The sequence below is a fragment of the Elephas maximus genome, chromosome 1 (genome assembly GCF_024166365.1).
Source record: "Elephas maximus indicus isolate mEleMax1 chromosome 1, mEleMax1 primary haplotype, whole genome shotgun sequence".
Taxonomy (NCBI): Eukaryota; Metazoa; Chordata; class Mammalia; order Proboscidea; family Elephantidae; genus Elephas; species Elephas maximus.
In genome coordinates this window covers 45,567,558-45,574,998 of record NC_064819.1, presented here as the reverse complement: position 1 = coordinate 45,574,998, position 7,441 = coordinate 45,567,558, and the positions used below count along the sequence as shown (strand labels likewise).

Genomic DNA, 7,441 nt, shown 5'->3' with positions numbered 1-7,441 from the left:
GGCAGGCCCAGAAAACTGCTAAGTCTAAAGAAACACCCTCAGTCACCACAGGCTGCTGCTGAATCCAAATGTGCCAGCTCTAGCCTTCTCCCCAGAGCCGCTCAGAGCAAGGAGCTCTACTTACACCATTTTCTATCTGCCTGGAAGCTGAAATAGCAACAAGGTCTAGAATTCCAGCTCCAAGTCCCTGAAAGCAGGCACAAGGGAACCCTGGAGTTTTTTTTTTTTTTTTTTTTTTTTTTTTTTATAACTTTTATTAAGCTTCAAGTGAACGTTTACCAATCCAATCAGTCTGTCACATATAAGTTTACATACATCTCACTCCCTACTCCCACTTACTCTCCCCGTCTTGAGTCAGCCCTTTCAGTCTCTCCTTTCTTGACAATTTTGCCGGCTTCCCTCTCTCTCTATCCTCCCATCCCCCCTCCAGGCAAGAGTTGCCAACACAATCTCAAGTGTCCACCTGATATAATTAGCTCACTCTTCATCAGCATCTCTCTCCCACCCGCTGACCAGTCCCTTTCATTTCTGAAGAGTTGTCTTCGGGGATGGTTCCTGTCCTGTGTCAGCTGAAGGTCTGGGGAGCATGGCCGCCGGGATTCCTCCAGTCTCAGTCAGACCATTAAGTTTGGTCTTGTTATGAGAATTTGGGGTCTGCATCCCACTGATCTCCTGCTCCCTCAGGGGTCCTCTGCTGAGCTCCCTGTCAGGGCAGTCATCGATTGTGGCCGGGCACCAACTAGTTCTTCTGGTCTCAGGATGATGTAGGTCGAACCCTGGAGTTTTTGCAAAAGGAAAGATTGAGGTCAGGCAGAAGAGAAGAGAATGGTTCAAAACTGTAGTCAGGGCCCAAAGCCACAGAAGGTTTGGTGAGCACTTTACTACTAGATTTATGCCATCAGGGAGCATCTATCACTCATTCAAATTAATGCAGACAGATCTGAGAACTAATGAAGTAACACAGCCAATCAACGAAGTTAGTTCTCTCACCCAGCCACTTCCTCCTCTCTATTTCCACACGCCATGATTCAAGCACCATGGCAGTTAGGTGTGGGAAAGGATGAGGCAGGAAGGAATCCACTGACATGTTTTTCCCCTTTACACTGGGTTCTGGAGGCTTAAGCATAGAGGGGCATGCTGTACAGAGAGGGAATGGTAGTGTGGGGTCCCGGACTCTGGCCATCTTTCCTCTCTAAGGTTCATTATTCACGGTATGAGGGTCCAAGACTAAGCTCTAAATCAACCTGTCCAACAGAAATACGATGTGACCCACAGATAAGAACTATACATGTAATTTTTAATTTTCTCATAGCCACATCAGAAAAACATCAAACAAAATTAATTTTAATAAAATATGTTATTTAGCAAAATAGGTCCAAAGTATTATTTCAACATGTAATCAATATAAAGAATATCATTAATGACATAATTTACATTCTTTTTATCATACTAAGTCTTCAAAGTTCAATGTGTATTTTACACTTGCAGAACATCTCCATTTGAACTAGCCACATTTCAAGTGTTCATCAAGAGTGAAGTCTAGAATAATCCAGGACCGTCATAAAGTAGTTTCTCTGGGTACCAGTGTATCAGAGATACAGCCAAAAATTAAAAAAAACAAGCCCACTGCCATCAAGCCGATTCTGACTCATGACAACCCCATATGTTACAGAGGAGAACAGCTCCATACAATTTTCTGGCTACAATCTTTACAGAAGCAAATTGCCAGGCCTTTATTCCACAGTGCTGCAGGAAGGTTCAAATCATCAACCTCTAGGTTAGCCCAGCACCAACAGTTTGCACTATCCAGGGACCTGTCTTAGTCTGGGTTCTCTAAAGGAGCAAAACTAGTCAAGTGTATATAAATATATAGAAAGAGAAATTTACTTCAAGGAAATGGCTCACACAATTGTGAGGAAATGAGTCAAGCAATTCTGGTGGCTGCCAAGTCCCAAACCAATGGGTCAGGAAACAAGCTGAAGACTTCTATGACTGCAGTGGTTGATGAACCCAAAATCTGCCAGGTCAGGTGGAAAGCAGGCCTCTGTTGGCTCACAGTGTTGTGGAGGTTGGCAAATTCAAAATCTACAGATCAGGTAGCATTCCAGAGACTTCTGCAGGCTTATGTTTCAGGAAGCAGAGGTTAGGTGAGAGAAGACTGCAGGGTTGAGAAGAGAGTGAGCTTTGCCAGAACATCCCTTAATATACTGGAGGCAGACCACAGCCCCAAGAAAAGTCCCCTTTGAACCAACTGGCTGCTTGTATCACGTCACAAAATGGAAGGTAATTACATAGTGTCTGCCAAACCACTGAGAGTCATAGCCTAGGAAAGTTGACACGTAACATTAACCATCACAGTCCACCCCTTGTCCACTTGGTACCTAGACACATCTCCTTAAGCCATACATAATCTACAAATAAAGACAATTAAAAGTCATCCCTGCACTTAACATGATACAACCAACATGTGTACAATTAAAATGAACTAGCCACTTTTACATTTTGTATTTTATAATAAGTAATGGGATAAGGGAGAGAAGAAAAAAAGATATTTACTTTATATATATATCAAAGACTACGACCTTCAGTATGGATTACATCTCAACATAAAACAAAAAATCCTTACAACTGGACCAATAAGCAACATCATGATGAAAGGAGAAAATATTGAAGTTGTCAAGGATATCATTTTACTTGGATCCACAATTAATGCCCATGGAAGCAGCAGTCAAGAAATCAAACAACATATTGCATGGACAAATCTGCTGTAAAAGACCTCTTCAAAGTGTTAAAAGAAGGAAGATGTCACTTTGGGGACTGAGGTGAGACTGATCCAAGCCATGGTATTTTCAATAGCCTCATATGCATGTGAAAGCTGGACAATGAATAAAGAAGACCGAAAAACAATTGATGACTTTGAATTATGGTATTGGCAAAGAATATTGAATATGTCATGGACTGCCAGAAAAATGAACAAATCTGTCTTGGAAGAAGTACAGCCAGAACGCTCCTTAGAAACAAGGATGGCAAGACTTTGTCTCATGTATTTTGGACACGTTATCAGGAGGGACCAGACCCTGGAGAAGAACATCTACTTTACCAAGTAGAAGGTCAGTAAAAAAGAGAAAGACTCTTAACAAGATGGACTGACACAGTGGCTGCAATGATTGGCTCAAGCATAGCAAGGATTGTGAGGATGGCGCAGGACCGGGCAGTGTTTCATTCTGTTGTACAGAGGGTCATGAGTTGGAATTGACTCAATAGCATCTAACAACAGCACACACACGTGTGTGTGTGTGTACAGACACACGTGTGTAACAAAACAAGGAAGAAATACTCATAACAATTACAGTCCTCATTTCTGCAACTAGTCACTTGGTCGTAGCTATTATTTAGAACTTTCACCACCCGTTCCATATTCCCTTTGCCCTCAGCAAACTTTTCGGCTGGTCATGGCTCTTTGCCTGATGGGATGACCCAAATCTTCATTCCTGAAGGGTCTGGGCCATTAGCAGTCATGTTGGAATTGGGCTGCTGTAGTTTTCCACTGACTTTAATCACAGGGCATGGTAGTACTAAGAGATGCCCTAAGGGATCTCCTGTATTCCAGACATACCCTTCTTTAACTCCATTATATAACAGTAACCTGATTCCCCCTTAGTAATCAGGATCAATCACACCAGCCAATATGGTAACTCATTTCTTTGGCTGTTGATCCAGAGACATAAGAGCCCAAAGTGGCCAAGTGGCATTCTTAACTTCCAGTTCAATGGAATCAGTGATGTATCTCCTGGTGGAGACATTCCTCCCTTTCAAACTAAGACTTCTAGATCCACAGAACATAGGGTGGTGGAGACAGGAAGCAAAAATTTTGCAAGTGGGTCACTAGGGGTAATAGTGAGTGGTGCCACTCCCAGTTCCACCCCCTTGATTCCTGCACACATGAATCCTGGCTATGGGATATATTGGTTGCTGGTTAAGAGTATATACAGCCTCATGGAGTATACTGTCCCAACCCTGCAAGGTACTGCCACCTAGCTGATGCCATAACTGTGTCTTTAGAAGGCCGTTCCATTCATGTATTAAGCCAGCTGCTTCAGGATGACCAAGAACAAGGCAAGGCCAGTGAATTCCATGATCATGGATCCTTTGCTGCACCTCATTGGCTGCAAAGTGAGCATCTTGATCTGAGGTAATGCTTTGTGGGATACCACGATGGTGGATAACGCATTCCATAAGTCCACAAATGATAATTTTGGCAGAAGCTTTGCATAAGGGAATGCAAATCCGTATCCAGAGTAAGCCTCTAACCCAGTAAAACAAAACACTGCCCTTTCCATGATGAAGTGGTCCAATGTAACCAACATGCCAACAGGTTGCTAACTACTGGCCCTGAGGAATAGTACCATACTGGGGACTCAGTGTTGGTCTCTGCTGCTGGCAGATTGAACACACAGCAGTTGCTGTAGCCAAGTCAGCCTTAGTGAATGGAAGCCCATGTTGCTGAGCCCATGCATAATCTCTATCCCTGCCACCACTGCCACTTTGTTCCTGAACTCATTGGGCAATGATGGAAGCGGCTGGGGAAAGAGGATGACTGGTACCCACAGAATGCATCGCCCTATCCATTTGATTGTTAAAATTCTCCTCTGCTGAGGTCACACTTCGGTGAGCATTCACATGAGACACAAATATCTTCAATTCTTTGGCCCATTCAGAGAGGTCTATCTTCATATCTCTTCCTCATACCTTCCTGTCACCAATTTTCCAATCATGTTCCTTCCAAGTCCCTGACCATCCAGAACATACCCAAATGACGGATATGTTGCCACAGCCCATGAATCAGTATAGAATCACACATCTTGCCATTTCTCCTTCCAAGCAAAATAAAAACCAGGTGCACTGCTCAAAGTTCTGGCCACTGGAAGGATTTTCCTTCACCATTGTCTTTCAGGGAAGTTTAAGAAACAGGCTGCAGCGCTGCCACTGTCCACTTACAAGTGGCACCTACATATTGCACAGAACCATTTGTAAACCAGGCATGAGTTTTCTCTTCCTCTGTCAACTGAATGTAATGAACTCTTCATGAATCCATAGGTGCAGACTGGGAGAGGGGATATAATGTGGTGAGAGTGCGGACCATGGGCATTTGGGCCACTTCCTCATGTAACCTACTTGTGCCTTCAGGTCCTGTTTGAGTACAATCTCATATATACCTCCTCCATTTAATGATGAAGTGTTGCTGTGCATGTCCAGCTTTATGACTCTGTGGGTCAGACAACACCCAGTTCATGATAAGCATCTCAGGCCGCATGGTAACTTGGTGGCCCATGGTTAAGTGTTCAGTCTCTACTAAGGCCCAGTAACAAGCCTAAGACTTTTTTTTCAAAAGGACAGTAGTTATCTGCAGAAGATGGCAGAGCTTTGCTCCCAAATCCTAAGGGTGTGCTCTGTGATTCACCAGTAGGGGCCTGCCAAAGACTCCCCAGACAGCAACTCTATCTGCCACTGACACGTCAAGCACCACTGGATCGGCTGAATCACATGGCCTAAATGGCAGAGCAGCTTCCATGGCAGCCTGGACCTGTTGCAAAGCCTTCTCTCATTCTGGGCCCCACTCAAAACTAAAACTTTTTGAGTCAATTGATAAACAAGCCAGAGCAGCACACCTAAATGAGTGATAAGTTGCCTTCAAAATCCAAAGAGGCCCACTGGGCATTGTGCCTCCTTTTTAAGTGTAAGAAGACCTATATTTAACAACTTATCCTTCACTTTAGAAGAAATCTTGACATGCCCACACCAGTGGACCCCTAGAAATTTCACTGAAGTGGAAGGTGTCTGAATTTTTGTCAGGTTAATTTTCCACTCTCTGGCATGCAAATATCTTAGCAGTAAGTCTAGAGTCATTAATACTTCTTCCTTACTAGGTCCAATCAGCTTAATGGAATCAATGTATCAATGCGACGTCTTGCAGACTGAATTATGAGATAGTGTTGGAGAGTTGATATACCTCTAAGGTCAGACAGTGAAGGTGTGGAGCTGGCCTTGTCAGCAGAAAGGAAGCTGCTTCTGATGGTCTTTAGAAATAGAAACCAAGAAAAAAGCATTGGCCAGATCAGTAGCTGCATACCAGGTACCAGGAGATGTATTAATTTGTTCAAGCAATGAAACCATATCTAGAATTAAAAAAAAAAACAAAAAAACGTTGCTGTCAAGTCGATTCTGACTCATAGTAACCCTACAGGACAGAGTAGAACTGCCCCACAGGGTTTCCAAGGAGCACCTGGTGGATTCGAACTGCCGGCCTTTTGGTCAGCAGCCAAACTCTTAATTACTATGCCACCAGGGTTTCCATATCTAAAATAGCAGCTGCAATTGGATTCACTATCTGGTTAAGTTTATGATAAGCTGCTGTCATTGTCCAAGATACCATCTATTTTCTGCACAGTCCAAACAGGTGAGTTGACTAGGGGTATGGTGGGAATCGCCATCCTTGCATTCTTCAAGTCCTTGGTGGTGACACAATCCCTGCAATCTCTGCAATCCCTCCAGGAATGTGATATTGCTTTTGGTTTACTATTTTCTTAGGTAGGGACAGTTCTAATAGGGTCCACTTGGCCTATGACAGTCCTTACTCCATACGTCAAGGATCCAATGCGGGGGGGGGAGGGTCTTCCAGTTGCTGAGTCTGTCTATTCCAACTATGCATTCTGGAACTGGGGAAATCACTACAGGATGAGTTCAGGGACCCACAGTGAGATGGACCTGAGCTAAGACTCTATGAACAACTTGGCCTCCACACACCCTTACTCTGACTGGTGGGCCACAGTGACATTGTAGATCTCCTGGAATTAGTGTCAGTTCAGACCCAGTGTCTAGTAATCCCAAAAATCTCTGATTAGTTTCTTTCCCCAATGAAGAGAGACTCTTGTAAAAGGCCATAGATCCCTTTGGGGAAGGCTGGGAGAAAGATTAACAGTATACATTTTTGGCAATGTAGTAGGGACCTGACCTCCCCTTCATTTAAGGTATCGTAGGTTTGTAAACTGGCTCAAGTCTGGGAATTGATTGAGAGGCTATGACTCTCTATTTTGGCAATTCAGGTTAGGCTGCTATTCACTTGACCTAGAATTCTTCCACTTGTACAGATCAAGTAAATATTTAGTAGATTTTCCATCTATTTTACTCCTAGGGATACCATGTCTAAGCAGCCAACACCATAATTCCATGCAAGTCAGGCTATTCTGGTTACTGCTTTGACTCTGCTGTCCATTATGGTAACCATGCCTATGGCAATTAAGTGCCACCACTTGGCCCCTGGTACCCCGGGATCCAATCACTTCCATTGTAATTAGGTGTATTAATTCAGTTAGGGGAATTCCCACTCTAATATCTGACCTACATAGAACAGCAATCACAAAAGTCTTCAAAGATGTTGGGG

General features: G+C 43.6%; 1 long non-coding RNA gene across 2 annotated transcripts in view; it reads right to left on the bottom strand.

The window, feature by feature from the left end:
* Positions 1-692: 692 nt before the first annotated feature.
* The window catches only part of LOC126071289 (uncharacterized), a 195,115-nt gene continuing 188,366 nt past the window's right edge, over positions 693-7,441 (bottom strand). The window contains exon 7 of one of the 2 annotated variants that reach the window (XR_007516342.1): positions 693-776. This is a non-coding gene — a long non-coding RNA (uncharacterized LOC126071289). The remainder of the gene's footprint in view (positions 777-7,441) is intronic. The other variant, XR_007516346.1, reaches the window with a different exon arrangement.